Below are 17,002 nucleotides of genomic sequence, written 5' to 3'. Positions count from 1 at the left end.
TTGCTTACCAACAGGGCCCAGTGTCTGGAACAGATAGGTACTTCAGATGCTTTTTAAAGATGATAGCAGCTAGAAGCTACATGCACAAAGTAGCAATGTATTTCTGGACAGCTATGTTGGGTGTTCCAAATTATAATCTAACTATTTTTATAGCCATGTAACTTATTCAGAAGTGTGGGAGGATTGTATTGCAAGCACGTGTGATCAGTTAATTTTCTATCATTTATCATTTATAACTTTGGGATAAAATGACAGAATTATAAGCTGTCGTGATCTCCTAGTGCCTTGTTTCACTGCCTAAGGGACTCAGAGAAGAGGTTCCCAGCTCTTTTTCCCCCTTAAGTGATTGCAGGATTAAAAAAAAAACAGAATGCTGCTGGAAATACTCAGCAGGTCTGGCAGCATCATGTGGAAAGAGGAACAGAGTTTAAGTTTCAGGTCTGTGACCTTTCATCAGAACTCAGGATGTTTTTCTTCTGTTATGTTTTTCCTTTCCCAGATTTCATGCTGAGTGGCTAAATATGATTCTCATTTTGTCTGGTATGGTGGATTTGGTGTTTTTTTTTGCTTTTACTGATTTCATGTTCATCATTAGTTAATCAGCTGAAGTAAATTTGAGAACACTTTTCCATTTTTGAGCAGCAGCTGTTAAATAAACCCAGAAACACAATAAACAGGAAAAAGTACTCTTGTTTGGACTTTTACACATTGGTGGCATGATAGCGTCATCAGGAAGCTCTGATGTGTAGAAAGCTGAGAGTCTATAGGGCTGTGGATGTAACAATATTAACTTTGCATGGACTTCATAATAATACTTGAGCTAGATTATAATGAATGGATTGAAAACAATAAAGGAAAAGATGAAACAATGAAAATTTGGTGATATAATGTTGCTCAACCTAATATGGCAGATGTCGGTTTTATAACCCATATGTCTTTCAGAACATTTAATTGCATTCTGCCATTCTTTGTTACATTGCACTATTTGCAATGCAATTTTATTGTAGTGAAAATATTAAAAGACATAAACCACCATATACTCGATATTTATTCATTGCAATATAATTTTGAATAAATGCGTTTTTATTCCTGGATAGTCATGCTTATAAAAAAAGTGTTTAAACTTGCATTATTAGATAACTTGAAAATTTCTTTAAAATGTTTATATAAATGCAAAACTGAAATCCAGCTATTAGATAAATTAGGTTGAGCTGTTAATATATGTGAATCTCGGGTGAGATGGGATATTGCTGTGACACCATTCGAAGTGTGAATTTAAAATGCATAGAAAATGTAAATGGCCTCACTTAGGTATGATTACTGTGTTCACATCATTCAACCTGCAAAACTCATGGAGTTTAGGTATATTGAAGATACAAAAGCCTTGTTTATTGACCTATTTAGTCTCCATCACATCTCTCAATAATCCAAGCATCAAAAACTAATTTTGAGGACCAGATCTGCTGAGAATGTAGTAGGATCTGCTAAACCAAAAAACAAGCTGAGGTTTTAACAGAAGTTACTTTTATGAGATTTCTGCTGATATTGTTTGAACTAAAATTGTTGTGTAGAGATAAATTGCTGTTAGTGTGAAACTAGCCTTCGATGATTTCATTCTAAATAGAGTCACTTATAAACATCAGATAATGCAAAACAGGCCTCTGCCATTCCTATAAAGTTGCAGTTTAATATTTTATAAGGTAATCAAACCATCTGATTTAATCTTTCCTGACCACCACCCTATCACAGACCTTCCCTTTTGTTCTTCCTTCCCTTCCCCACTTTTCACTTGTTCTAAACCTATTACATTTCTATCTTTCCTCAGTTCTGATGAAGAGCTATTGACCTGAAATGTTGGCCGGAAATTTCCAGACCCCCCCCACCCCCACCCCGCCCTGGCTGTGGGTTCCACCACAGCGGGACTGGCAAGCCATTGAAATCTCCATTTACTTCGGTGGGACCGGAAGATCCTGCTGGCGTGAGGAGCTGGAAAATTCCGGCCGTTAACCCTGTTTCTCTTCAGTGATGCTGCCTGATCTGCTGAGCATTTCCAGCATTTTCTGTTTTTAGTTCAGATATCTAGCAGTATTTTATTTTTGTAGAGTGTCAAACAATCTAAAGTTGAATAGCTTATTGTTCACTTCAGTTATTTTTTTGCCTTTTCTTAAAATATTTGAATTGTGTGGCATCAATTTTGACTTTTGGATGACAAATTGCTGAAGTGGCCTCGGCGAGTTTGAGTCCTTGGCCTCATTTAAATATCGCTGCAGGGCACCACACAGGACTGGGTTGGGGTAACCATCAGCAAGATGAGTTATGATGACAGAGTTGGGGGGTCGGAGTGTCACGATTCCAGAGGGTGGGGGTCCCGAGGCAGCAGCAGCCCAACAGAATACTGTAATTTAACCATTTGCCTTTTGTGGGCCTCTTCAGTTCCATTGCCTCGGAGACTGACCACATTATGGCACAAGTTCTGGTCTAAAATGGCCATCAGGAACTTATCTACGGGACAGGATTCTGATTACCATAATAAAACGGGGCCGATCGCCTGAAACTAGATGGCCTTTAAGATGGAGCCGGTCATATTACTGGTGTTGACAGAGTGTTAATGCCACTGACACCATCTGGTGGTTGTTACCTCTCCATTAACACCAGGTGAAAGCAATGAAAATTGACCCCTGTGTGACTTACATCGATTTTATTTGTATCCTGCTGTATTTTGTGTATATATATGATTTATTGGCTACTGAGAGGTTAAATGTTAATTAAGTAAATCTTACACCAGTTCAAAGATAAGCACAATGGGTCATTACTGCCTGATTTCTATTTGCAGTTTTCTAAGAAGATAACTACACCATATAGGTTTAATTTACTGCTGTGCTTTGTGTAAACTAATGCATTTGGCAGTGTTTCAGTTATTCTTCCACAACAGTTGGTTCCTCTTTGTTCAAAAACTAGGGGCGGAATTTTCCATCCCTGTTGGTCTCAGGCGTCATGGCGGGCGTGAGCGGACAATATGGTGGGAAGGCGAAAAATCAGTATCGTGACGCCATGAAACCAGTTTGCGATTGTCCGCTCTGCCTGTCAATGGCGGGCCGCGTTTCCCACTGCCAGATGTCGGGAATGTCATTTTAATACATCTGCATATCATTATAAGCCCTGCTCACCAGAACAACCCCACGCTGGATCATCTGGGCACGTTGGCATGATTGCACACTGACATGTTTCACAACTGTACACAAGCAACGTGCACCTGGCGAGCTGCACTTCGCTCGGGACTTTGAGGTTTGTTTGCCTACCTTTCTTCGGGCAACACTCACAATCATCAGTGCCAGGCTTCGCAGGCAGCACCACATGACTTTTAGAGAGGCTTACAGGCAAGTCTCTACCTACCAGACCCAGCCGTAAGGCGGGGTGGCTTTTCCAGCTACAGGGCTAGGTCTTGCTTGAAGAAGGGGGAGAAGTGGCCTTAGGCAAAGGAAAAGGCTGCAGGGCGAGGGCTGTACTGGGGAAGGAGGGTATCCCAAGGTGTATGTGGGGCACATGTTGATCTGTGCAAGTGGCCTGAAGATGGTGAGGGCTGAGGAGGCAGTCTCCAGAGGAGATGAGGCCAGATGAAGATGTGAGGGTGTGTGTGAGAGAGTGAGTGGTGATGTCCCTTAAGCTGGCAGTGAGTGAGATGCCAGTGAATATGTGATGGCCTTGTGAGTGTGAGAGTTTAGAATGATGAGATGGTTGCCTTACCCTGGTGGCACAGATAAGATTGTTTATCTGTTTTATGCACTGGATGGCCAGCCTCTTGTGTGCAGCATGGGTACTGACCAACCCTGCCACCACCTCCCAAGCCAGAGTGGTGAGCCTGATGGACCTCCTGCGGCCAGAGCTGGAGTAGAGGACATCACGGTGGACCTCCACGGTGTCCAGAAGGCATCGCAGGGATGCGTCACTGAATCAGGGGCTGCACTCTTCTTGGCTTTTGGGGCCATATCTTCACAGGTGCCCTCCTGGGCTGCAAACATTGAGAAGTGCGCACGCAGCTGCAGTTTAAGTATGGCACCCTGAGTGAGGAAGCGGTGAGGTAACGGCATGGCGGGAAAATTGGAGGCCACCCACCAGCGAGATGGTGTGTTTCCTGTGGCTGCATGATTACTGAGGCGGGAATGAGACAATATGGTGCGAAAAGCTGCCATTGCGGCCAACACGCCCGCAACCGCACTTAGTGCAAATCTGGGACGATTCCACCCTAGATTTAAACCTTTGCTTTGTCATTACTTCTGAGCCACTAACAAAATAGCTGAACTGTGCAATTTGCGAAAAAATATTTTACACAATGTGATTTCAGTAACAGACATGGTGGGATGTGGAATTTAATGGAGCGCGCCAGAGTGGCCATGATGGCAGGGCTGGGGTTGGTGGGGCAGGGGTGGGGGAAGGTGGGAGAATTGGTTCAGACGTACCTGTGACTGATCCTGGCGTCAGGGAAACTGTCCCTAATTTAGTGAGGATGGGAAGGGCTCGATGTCGGAACCCTACCTGCTGGTGGTGGGATGTCAATGGGGCTCATTAATGAGCCACCTAAAACCAATTATCTCTGAGCTCACCAGGATATAATGGTGCTCGGGGATATAACGAGATAACGGGATATAACAGCAAACCCTATCAGATTTTCCTGCAGCCTCCAGGAGATCCTTTGTTGACAGAGGAAAGTCAAGCATGATCGAAGGAACGGGCATTGAGAAAGGTCGGGGGTGCTGAAAGCCATATCCCTGCCCTTGCATCCAAACCCCCGCCCTCCCCTCCACCGCACCCCTCGCTGGCCAACTCCCTCCCTGTGACTCCCATTCTGCCCCACTTACCTGTCTCCAGGAATCCAGTGACAATCTCTGGTGAAGGCCTCAAAGCATTATTGGCAGCAGCCACTGTGCCCAGTGGCACTGTTGGAAATGGACAGCTGTCAGCCTTTGACTGGCCAACAGCTCTTTGGGGTGGGATTTCCACCCTACTGGGGAGTTTTGCATGTAGGAGGCCGACACTGGTCATATAAGTACCTGATTGCACTTAAGTAGTGTCAGGCCTCCCAGACAGAAGTGACGTGGGTCTCCCATCAGTCCTTCAACTGGTTTGGGCCAGGGAAGGGGGGTGTTTAGGGGGAAGAGACCCCCCATCATTGGAACTAAATTCCACCTGGGGTTAGGGAATGGGGGTCTGCAGAGACCAATGGCCAATCATGATGAAGAGTAATAAGGATTCAGGAAACGGAAAGGAGGGAGGAACTCAAGAAAATGAAAATCACCAAGGAAATGGTACTTAGCAAACTGTTGGAACTGTGGGTTGACAAGTCCCTGTGTCCTGATGGATTTCATCCTAGAGTCTTAAAAGTGGCTGGTGAGACAGTTGATGCATTGGTTTCAATTTTCCAAAATTCCCTAGATTCGGGAAGGTTCCATTAGATAAGAAAATAGCTAATGTAACTCTTTTATTCAAAAAGAGAGGGAGACAGAAAACAACAGGCCAGTGAGCTTAAAATCTGTCACAGGGAAAATGTTAGAAGCTATTATTAAAGATGTTATAAGAACTTAGATAAATTCAAGATAATCAGGCGGAGTCAACATGGTTTTGTGAAAGGGAAATCATGTTTAACCAATTTATTTGAGTACTTTGAAGAAGTAACAGATGCTTGGATAAAGGGGATCCAGTGGATGTACTGTACTTAGATTTTCAGAAGGCGCCTCATCGAAGGTTACCGCAGAAAATAAAAGTTCATGGTGAAGGGGGTAATATATTGGCATGGATAGAAGATTGGCTATCTAACAAGAAACAGAGAGTAGGCATAAAGGGTCATTTTCTGGTTGGCAAGATGTGTCAAGTGGTGTGCCACATGGTTAAGTGCTGGAGCCTCAAATCTTCACAATTTATATGCATGATTTAGATGAAGGGACCAATAATATGGTTGCTAAATTTGCTGATGACACAAAAATAGGAAGGAAAGTAAGTTGTGAAGAGAACATAAGGAGGCTACAAAAGGATAGATAGGTTAGCTGAATGGACAAAGAGCTGGCAAATGGAGTATAATGTGGGAAAATGTGAGGTTGACCATTAAGGCAGGCTGAATGAAAAATAAGCATATTATTCAGATAGTGAGAGATTGCAGAGCTTTGAGATGCAGAGGGTGCATGAATCACAAAAGGTTAGTATGCAGGTGCAGCAAGTAATTAGCAAAGCTAATAGAATGTTATTGTTTATTATGAGGGCAATTGTGTACAAGAGTAGGGAGGTTATGCTTCAGTTATACAGGGCATTGGTGAGACCACATCTGGAATACTGTGATTGTATTGATCTCCTTATTTAGGGAAAGATGCATGCATTATATAATGCATTAGAAGCAGTTCAGAGAGGTTTACTAGACTAATATCTGGAATGGGTGGGCTTTCTTATGAGGAAAGGCTGGACAGACTAAACTTGATCCGCTGGAATTTAGAAGAGTAAGAGGTGACTTGATTGACACAAATAAGATCCTGAGGGGACTTGACAGGGTGGATGTGGAAAGGATGTTTCCTTTTTTGAGAACTAGAGCTCATTGTTTAAAAAATAGGGTTGCCCATTTAGGACAGAGATGAGGAGATTTTTTTTTTCTCTCTCAGAGGGTAGTAAGTCCTTGGAACTCTCTCCCTCAAAAGAGAAGCAGTCTTTGAATATTTTTAAGGCAGAGCTAGATAGATTATTGCTAAGCAAGGAGGTGAAAGGTTATCAGAGGTAGACGGGAATGTGAAGTTGAGGGTACAATCAGGTCAGCCATGATCTTATTGAATGGCGGAGCAGGCTTGAGGGGCTCCTAATTTGCATGTTCATATGATTCTTTAATGCTTCTCAAGCATTTATTAAAGTATGATAAATACTGGATAGTGTTTATCTTACTATGTAGTGCACAGTTTTTGAGGCAAATGCTTAAACAGATTTATGAAAATGCAATTTATGCAGGAGGTGCACACACACACACTTTCAAATGGAAATGTTAATAGCTGTGTTTGAACACAAAATAAACCATGTCAAAGTACAATCTTGTAGGGAAGCCATGTTGTATTTGGCATACAATCAAAGTCAAGTTTTACAAGTAATGCGGAAAATTATTTGGAGCATGCTTTGAGATATTTTGGGGCCCAGGGCCCTGCTGGGAGACAGGGGGGAAGGGAGCGAAAAATTGGCTGAGATGGTGGGGCTGGCATGCCCATGACATTCCTGCCACTGCTAGCATTTTACCAGCGGTGGTGCAGGTGGTGGATGCCCCTCTCGCCATTAAGCTAATTGAAGCCCTCAAGGGCCGCTTCCTGCCACGACTGGTATTTTGTCAATGGTGGATGGGCAGTTTGCCATGGTGGGGTGCCTTCTCATATTGAATGGCCTCTCCTGATTGGACACCTTGAAAACCAGAGAGGGTTCTCCCAGCGGCAAGGGCTGCACCCTTGGAAGGAGCCTCCCTGCCCTTGAGAATGACTCCCTCCCCCGCCCCCACTCCTGGGGCCTGCTTCAATGACCTCGGCTTGCCGGCCCATTTACCAGGATTCAAGTGACTCCTCCATTGATGCTGTTGCCACCTGGGTGCAGCCCCAGCAGTTGCCACTGTTCCCGGTCGGCTCTCCGGTTTGACGGCGGTTCTTGGGACAAGACTTCCTTTAAAGGGATGGGACCCCCAACTACAGTTATTTAATTGCCTGCAACACATAAAAATGGAGTCAGGGCTCCCAGAACTGGCTGAGGCGCAGTTGCCCCTGACTTTCCGGCCTGTGGATGAGGCCACCAATGCCCCATAAAATCCAGGCCAGTGAGTGCATACGCACTTCCAATCTACTAGCTTTTTCAAATGCGATCTTAAATACAGACTCAAAACATTAACTCTGTTTTTCTCTCTACAGATGCTGTCAGACCTGCTGAGTTTTTCCAGCATTTTCTATTTTTCTTTCAGATTTCCAGCATCCGCAGTATTTTGCTTTTATCTTTGTATATGAACAGTTTTGTGGCAGTATTCAAAAGTTGTTTTGCATAAATCATTAACTTTTATTTTTCAACTTAAATTTTATATCTTGTAGGAATGAATTAGAAATTTACTAAATCTAGATAGATGATGTTGGCAATGATGGATGTCATAATTTTGCGAGCAAGTGTAATAGCTAGAAATTGCTAGGTGACATAATTCAATGGTAGCAATAAATTCAAGTCGCCTAGTGTTTCAGGGAAGGAAATCTGTCATACTTTCTTGGTCTGGTCTATTTAAGACATGAGCATATAACCTAGGCTAGTACTTCAGTACATTATAAAGGGAGTATCTCCTCTCAAATAAGATGGCCAATGGAGGGCCCATTTGCCCATTGGAAGCAAGATCAAATGGCAATATTTTGAAGAAAAAGGAAATCCTCCAGGATTTCTCTGTGTTCTGAGCCACATTTGTCGCTCAATCACTACTCAATTATTCATTGATTTACATAGTATCTACAGCACAGAAACAAGCCCTTCAGCCTGATAGATGTGGTGTTTATTTGCCACAGGGGCCTCTTCCCTCCTTGTTGCATTTAACCCTATTCAGATTTCTGGTGCCTTAGTTAATATAAATCGGCTCCAGTGATTGCTATGTAACAGGATAATAAAAATAGAAATTATTGTATGTGACATGCTTGGAGTTATTCTTGGTATAGTAAGTAATAATACAGATGCAAGTCCTTTTTTGTTTGCCAAAGTTTATACTTACAGCTAGAAATATGTATCCAAATTTGCAGATGGTGTGAGAATTTCTCCAGCAGGAGCTCCAAGACGTGTGCCTTAAAACATCAGCCATTGTCCTGGGAAGCATGCCAATTTTAGTCTAAGCTCTTTCTTCCTTACTCCATATTTTTAAACTTCTCGTCTAGATTTACTTTTTTTTTGCTTTCATTTTTTTTTTATTTCTACATTGTTTGAGGTTTATTTGTATCTCCCTTCTTTCCATTGACCTCAAACAACAAATATAATATCGATAACAATGCTGTCAAAATCTGTGGTGCAATGTGAGTTCATTCTGTACTTTCTTTGCTATGGCTTCACTCTGAACCAAGCCTTGGTATCATGGTACCTAGGAGATGAGGTAAAAGCTATTCCTAAGCATGATGTTATCTAATCACTGCAACTTGATTTATTCATTAAATAGATCATGGGACAGTAGCATAGCGGTAATGTTACTGGACTAGTAATCCTGAGGCCCAAACAAATGCTCCAGAGGCATACGTTTAAATTCTACCATGTCAGCTGGGGGATTTTAAATTCAATTAATTAATAAATCTGAAATAAAAAGCTAGCCTCATTAATAATGATCATGAAACTATCAGGTTGTCATAAAAAAAACCATCTGGTTCACTACTGTATTTCAGGGAAGGAAATCTCTCACACTTTCTTGATCCAGCCTATATGTGACTCCAGACAAACAATAATGTAGCTGACTCCCACTTGTCCTCTGAAATGGCTTAACAAGCCAGTTAGTTGTATGTTGCTCATCACCATCTGCTCAGGGCAAATAAGGATGGGCAATAAATGCTGACCTTGCCTGCAAAGCTCACATCCCAAGAACAAATAAAATAAATGCTGCTTTCCTTCTTTTCAACTTCTATGCTGTCTTGTACAAGGAATTTTGGTCCCTTACCTAGGTAACATTGTATTAAAATGGCTGCTATACATAAGTTTTATCATACTATTTTCTTCCCTTCCCCCAATTCCCTCAATGCACACCATGCATCATGCTTTGATGCCAAGTGCAGTATTATGTTCCGACAGAACACAAGGGGGAATCTTGAAGGTACTGTTGACAAAATCCAAGCAGCTAATGCAATTACGTTCATATATCAATAACTTGGTTTTCTGATCAATAACATAAGCAACAACAGTGCACTTTTATATAACAACCCCTATAGGTACTCTATAGGGAGGAATAGTGGACATTGAGCTGGAGCTAGGAATGGCATTAGCAGAAGCAATCAGAACTATGGTCAAACAGGTAAGTTTTATGGAGGCTTTCAAAGGTGTGTTGACAGATAGCACAATAAGACTATTCTAAAGTGCAGAGGCATGATAGATAATGGCTCTGCAGTTGCTGATGGAGCACAGGGCAGTGGAAGGAACAGGGGACTAGAGTTGCAAGAGCAGTTGGTATTTATTGAGATGCAAGGCTAGAGGAGGTTACAGGGATAAGAGTTAAAGATGAGAAAATTTGGGCTTGGACATGACTTTTTTTCAATTGTATTGATAAGGGGAAAGAGGTATTTTGCTGAAGGCAGACAAGAAATATCAAAATCCCAAAGCATAACACGTGTCTGAACTATTCTTTATTCTCATATGCATGCAGAAGAGCTTCCAGCAAACTATGTGCAAGAGCCATGTCCAAATTGTGAGGATCATGTGAGGCAAAAGCAAGGAATAAGTGCAATGAAAAAGCTTTTGGGCTATTTCAACCTATTGTTCACCAGGGGAATAACACTTACAGCTGACACACTTTCTTGCCAGAACCACTTATGTGGGCTCTTTTGATGTCAGTGGCGTCAGCATCTAAAATATCTAAGCAGTGTTGCAAGTTCTTCTGCATAGGGCCCTTTACCTTGCTGAAAGAAAATGTTTGCTCAACAGCCTGTGCAGGCATTAGTTTGAGGTCAGGCATGCAAATATGCTCATTTATCCAGGATTTAGTGCTAACCTGGGTTGGGCAATAAAGCAGATGATTACTCCTGAAGTTCTGCACTTCCAGCTGGTGGAACCATCACCTGAAGGACGATCGTGTATTTGCATATTGTGTCATGAAGATGGTGGCATGACACTCAAATTTTATTGTGGTTTGTGATGCTCACCACAATGTTCAAGAGAACTTCCTAGTAATTACTATTTGCAGATGAAGTCACAAATCAATGCTGGTTAGCTGACTAATGACTAAGCAGTTGTTACCCTCCTTGAGAGAGTTTAATGATGCATTACGATCAACAGTAGATTTACTTCACTTCGCTAAATGTTAATGTACATATCAGTCTGAGTATGTAAGTCAGAGGTCCTCTCTTAATTAGTGTGACAATGGGCCAAATCTTCCAAGGGGTGACAGTCACCGTCGGATTTCCACTCCGCTCCTGTTATTTTGCACTAAGATGGAGCTCCAAATTTATGAACCAGACCTCTTCAGAAATGGGGAGTGTACCAGTTCTGGGAGCCCTTCTTCATAGTTCAGGATTGTCGGGGGAAGCCAAACCACACACCCTTTTTAAAGCACTCGCTGCAGTATCCTGGCAAGGAGAGAGTTTAAAGATCCCAAAGTCACTTTGAGAAGCTACGGAGAGAACTAAGCGCATAAGGAAAGTGGGTGAGGAGGGAGGGTGTAGACGGGTGGGTGAGGGGTTAGGGTGGCAGGTAAGCCACCCTAGAGTGGTGGATCCTGGCTACCAGTTCATTGGGACTTGTGGATCCGGGTTGTACGCTTGTTTTGGATGGCCAAATTGGTACAATAGACAGAGTAGGTCAGTAGACACTTCTTAAGCGGAACACATTCTGTTTATTTACAAAAGCATTCAGCAACTACACTTGTGTGCTTACAACTCAAACCCTTTCTCCACACTACAGACTCTAACTATAGAATACTGACTACAGAGGTAGCCTGCGCTACTCTTCTGTTGGATACTAAGATCATGTGATCTCCCAATATAACATTTTTCATATAACAGATTACCACAGTGGGTGAGGAGGTGGGGTGGTAGTAAGTGGGTGAGGGGGTAGGGTGGCAGATGGGAGTATGAATGGGTGGGGTGGATTGGGGGTGATTGGGGTTTGGTGGGGGCGGGGGGGGCGGAGAGACGAGTCTGAGATTTAGTCGGGTGATCTTGGGGTAATCAAGTGGTCGGGGGGGTGGGGGGGGCGGTAGTCGGGTCCCTGGGATAGTCAGATGGTTGGGTGGGTAGTTGAGGGATTTGGCAGTGAACTTGAGGGGGTTAGAGAGGGTAGTTGGGGGGGTTCGTGGGGTAGTGTGGTGTCTGGTGGGGTGTTGGTGGTAGTCGGGGTTCAGGGGGATACACAGGTTGGGGAGTGTAATCAGGTTGCAAGGAGGGGGTAGTTGAAGGGTCCCGTGGGGAGCCAGAGGTCACTACTTGGAGTTAGAACTTTTTAATCCTCTAACTTTGCCTGGGTAACTATTCTGGCAAGTGAGTCAAAACCATACGAAGTCTCCAACTCTAACTCAGTTCCAGACTCAGGGGAATTGCCCATCAGAAGTCCAAACTTCCTGGGCAATTCCTGTGTAGTCAGCACATGGGCACTTCCAAAGGGCTCCCCAGTACATCTTGGGAGGATACCTCTGGAGTGTGGCCACCCGGAGATCGGAAGTTCTGGGCCATTGTTATAATTAGCTGACACGATTCAATCTGCTGCAGTCATGAAGAATTTAACTCGCAAAGTCTTAGAATTGTCCTGAGTTCTGGATATAACGGGATACAGTTTCTGGTTTGGATGCAATTGTTGGTTCTGGGGCACATTGTGCCCAATATTGTGTCTGTTTCCCCTTTACTAACTCAAATTGTTGCTCAAACTCATCTGCATGTTGCAGAATGCAAAGTCAGCCATGAACCAGTGCAATCTGGCAGTATTTTAAAGTGCAATTTTATTCTCTGACAAAATTTTACTTTGAAGCATTTTCCTTTATATACTTGAAAGTGTTAACTTGGTGACTTTTGATCAAAACAGGAGAAACATAGGCCAGAATTTTGATGTCAGTGTGCGGCTGCGGGTCCAGCACGCCTACGCGTAAAATGATGCGCGGTGATGTCAGGCGTGCGTCCCAACGTCAGCGCTCGTCATTTAGAAATTACATTTGGCGGGCGCGTACCAGAGGCGGCTGTGCGCCCGCCGAAATGTCAGCGGCCAATTAAGGCCATTAAAAAACCAATTAAAGTACTTATCCATGCTACCTGTCCAACCTTAAGGATGGCGGGCAGGCGAAGAGCCCAAACGGCCTTCGCGTTTTTCAGGAAACCTCATCCACGGGCGGGATGAGGTTTCCTGAAGGTTTTATTAAATAAATAAATAAATAAAATTTGCCCATTTCATAAATATGAACATGTCACGAGGGGACATTTCTAAATAATTTTTACCTTTTATATTTCAGAACTTTTATTAAGTCCTTAATTTCCCTGAGGCAGCTCTGTGCCTCAGGGAGCTTTCGGCGCTGTTACGTGTGCATGCGCAGAAGAGCGCAGGCCCCAACTCTCCCTCCTCCCCCTGCCCGCACAGATAGCGCTGAGCGCTACCGGCTGTGCGTCATGCTGGGCGGGCCTCAATTGGCCCACCCACATAAAATGACGGCTCGCAGCCGATCGTGGGCGGCGCCCACCCACCTCCACTCCCAACTGGCCCGCCCGACGGGGAGAAAATTCTCCCCATAGATTTCCCACCAAAACAAGCATTTTTTTGAAGTACATTGGTCAATTTCTTCGTAAAATAAAAAAAAACAACAAATTTAAAAGCTTTTACAAAGTACCTTTTTGTGTCCTTGTGCCCCAAACTTTCAACTCAATTTTTAAAGCCTCCCTGGAGGCCTGTAAACGAGCCCACTTAGTAGAAACTTCCAAATCTGATGAATTCATCTTGAGGGTGTGGGCAGTTTTGTGAGCAGGGCCTGTTTCCAGTAGGGTGACTGAAAAAACAGCTCAACAGATCACGGCTGTTAGACTCATCCCAAACTCAAATTGCACAAATTCTGCAATCTTGTGCATCAGTTATGCTGCCTTTAATCAAATTGTATTTTTTTTAAAAATCAGTATAACTAAGTGGAAACCCCTTGAAAATATTTTTTAAAATCTGAATACAGTTATTCTTTTTGGTTTCAACTTTAATCAGGAAATGCCGTGAAACAATTTTTTAAAAAATAGATTGCTGGGTCTCAGTATTAAATAAGCAGAGTTTCTTTGCGTCAAGATCATACACCTTGTTTGTGATGAGAGAATGAATCAAATTAACCCTCCATGTCAGACTTTGTGATCCTGAAACACCTGAGTCAGACAGCACTACTGATGTTTGATCAGTCAGCCTGGCTTCTTACTGGCTGGAGAGGAGTAGAGCAGATATTAGGATTTGTGTTTCTTTCCATTTGGCTTCAGGTGCCCTATCAACTCAATGTCCCAGTAGATACGGTACTCCAATATAGATGAGCCCCCAGGAAGTTTACCATTGGTTTTTGCTCCTAAGCGCCATGGTTTTATTGAGTTAAGCTTCAGCAATATCCTTACACACACTTAAGAGGCTCTAAGATTTAATTTACCTCGAGCTGCAACTGAGTTTCCTGTGCTTCAATAAGTGGCCTTTGTGGCTACATGCACCCTGCCTATCCGGCAAACAAAATAAATCTACTTATGTGGATTTTTCAGTAGTTTAACTTGGACACCCTTAAGCATGGAGATGCGTTTGCATCAGACATTGATTTGGCCTAAAACATAAGACAGCAGCATGAGGATATTTGGTAGACATGAATTGACGTGTCAAAAATACCATAATTGTGGCACCAAGAAGACGACCAATAGATCTGTGTTTGATTATTAATCCTCTCTGAAATTAATGAATTTCCTTGTTATTTCTGTTCTGCAAATGCTTACTTTTAATTGGCCCCAACCCTCAGTAAAGACTCACAGAGCTTTAACCATTTTAACCATTATCTTGCAAAGTCTTTCAATTCACATGTGAGTTCCCTGCTGGTGAAATCCTGTACATTTCACAATTAACTATGCACTTTCCAGCTGTACTGTGCTGAAAAATGAAAGAAAGAAAAATACGAGCAATGACCACCTGAATTCCCACTCAATCCATCATGGGGAGTTCACTCTAGAAGCGATGCTTTAAAGCCTTCTAATTTCTGAAACTCACTGATGCCAAGTCTGGCCTCAAGCAAAGTAAGGTTGGAGGAGTTGCAGATAGTGAAGAGGATTGTCAAAGGATACAACGGGATATAGATCGGTTGGAGACTTGGGCGGAGAAATGGCAGATGGAGTTTAATCCGGACAAATGTGAGGCAATGCATTTTGGAAGGTCTAATACAGGCAGGAATTATACAGTAAATGGCAGAACCCTTAAGTGCATTGACAGGCAGAGGGATCTGGGTGTACAGGTCCGCAGGTCACTGAAAGTGGCAACGCAGGTGGATAAGGTAGTCAGGAAGGCATATGGCATGCTTGCCTTCATTGGCAGGGGTATTGAGTATAAAAGCTGGGAAGTCATGCTGCAGCTGTATAGAACCTTGGTTAGGCCGCACTTAGAATATTGCGTGCAATTCTGGTCGCCACATTACCAGAAGGATATGGAAGCGTTGGAGAGGGTGCAGAGGAGGTTTACCAGGATGCTGCCTGGTCTGGAGGTTATTAGCTATGAGGAGAGGTTGGAGAGACTCGGATTGTTCTCACTAGAGCGACGGAGATTGAGGGGCGACTTGATAGAAGTTTACAAAATTATGCGTGGCATGGACAGAGTAGATAGTCAGAAGCTTTTTCCCAGGGTGGAAGAGTCAATTACCAGGGAGATAGATTTAAGGTGAGAGGAGAAAACTATAAAGGTGATGTGCGGGGCAAGTTTTTTACACAGAGGGTAGTGAGTGTCTGGAATTCGCTGCCAGAGGAGGTAGTGGAAGCAGGTACAATAGTGGTGTTTAAGAGGCAGCTTGACAAATACATGAATAGGATGGGAATAGAGGGATCCGCCCCCAGAAGTGCAAAATGTTTTAGTTGACGGGCAATATGATCGGCGCAGGCTTGGAAAGCCGAAGGGCCTGTTCCTGTGCTGTACTTTTTGTTCTTTGTTCTTATACAGCTGACTTCACACTGACCACCCGACTCCCACCGACCCTCTGAAATGCCCCTCCAATCCCCACCCGTCCCTCCAACTCAACCCCAATCCTCTGACTCCCCCCAACCCTCTGACCACCCCCTGACCCGACCTGACCCAACCTCAGCACCCCAGCCAAAATGATACCCTGCCATCTTACTGCCCTGCAATCTACCACTATGCCACCCTGCCCACCCTGCCACCTTACCTGCCCTGCCTCTCCACTCTGCTAGCATCTGATCTGCCCTGCCCACTTACCCTCTTGCCTCACTCACACTCATTCACTAACACAATTAAAAGTTATTTAAATGTTCCAAAACTTTTCAACTGTGTTAGTGACTGAAAACTTACCGAAATGCGGCAGCTAGTTAGAAAGGGGGCGTGGCTTCATTTCCCCTGACAATCCTGCATTTCGTTGAAGGACTCCCAGGTATACTCCACATTTCTGAGGAGGCCTGGTTTGGAAGTCTAGGTCTGAAATCCATCTTAGTGTAAAAAAAATAGGAGCGGAGCAGCAATCCAGTGGTGATTGCCACTGCTCAGAAGATTAGACCCAATTGTTTTATGCCAAACAAAATTGTATTCTGTCTTATACGTCCAGCATTGAGGATAACATATCCAGTGACACAAATATTATCTACCTTGTATGTATGATTGCTTAACTTATTCATCTGAAATTCTTGTCTCCATTAATTTAGGGAAAGTATTAACCAATTATTATAAATATATATTATAAACAGTTAACATTTCCATCAAAATAATGAAAAGGAGGATTTTAGACAAGTGTATTAAGCTTTTATTCACTAATAGCTTACAGTACAAATTCAGGACTTATCTCAAAACAGCAAATTTTAAGTGTAAAGCTGAACACTAAGGATGCTGGAAACCTGAAATAAAAAGAAAAATACAATTCAGGCACCATCTGTGGAGGGAGGAACAGAGTTAACATTTCAGGTCACTGACCTTGCATCAGAACTGAATTTTAAGTGTGGCTGATTAACATGTCACTTTAGCAACATTCAAGAGTAAACCATTATGCACCCTTTTTTGGCGATACAACTGCAATTTTAGCCTACATATTATATGGCAAAGCATTTGCTCTTTGGCAGAAAATTCACTGGTGTTGAATATTTTAAAAGCATATTTACTT

The 17,002-nt window shown here is 43.2% G+C and overlaps 1 protein-coding gene across 1 annotated transcript in view; it reads left to right on the top strand.

Annotated features, from left to right (window-relative positions):
• LOC144686788 (low-density lipoprotein receptor-related protein 1-like) overlaps positions 1-17,002 on the top strand; it is a 1,926,687-nt gene that overhangs the window by 1,280,873 nt on the left and 628,812 nt on the right. The gene's annotated exons all lie outside the window — the stretch shown is intronic.

Source organism: Cetorhinus maximus, chromosome 11 (assembly GCF_964194155.1).
Source record: "Cetorhinus maximus chromosome 11, sCetMax3.hap1.1, whole genome shotgun sequence".
In the NCBI taxonomy this organism is placed as follows: Eukaryota; Metazoa; Chordata; class Chondrichthyes; order Lamniformes; family Cetorhinidae; genus Cetorhinus; species Cetorhinus maximus.
This window is presented reverse-complemented; position numbering and strand designations above follow the sequence as displayed.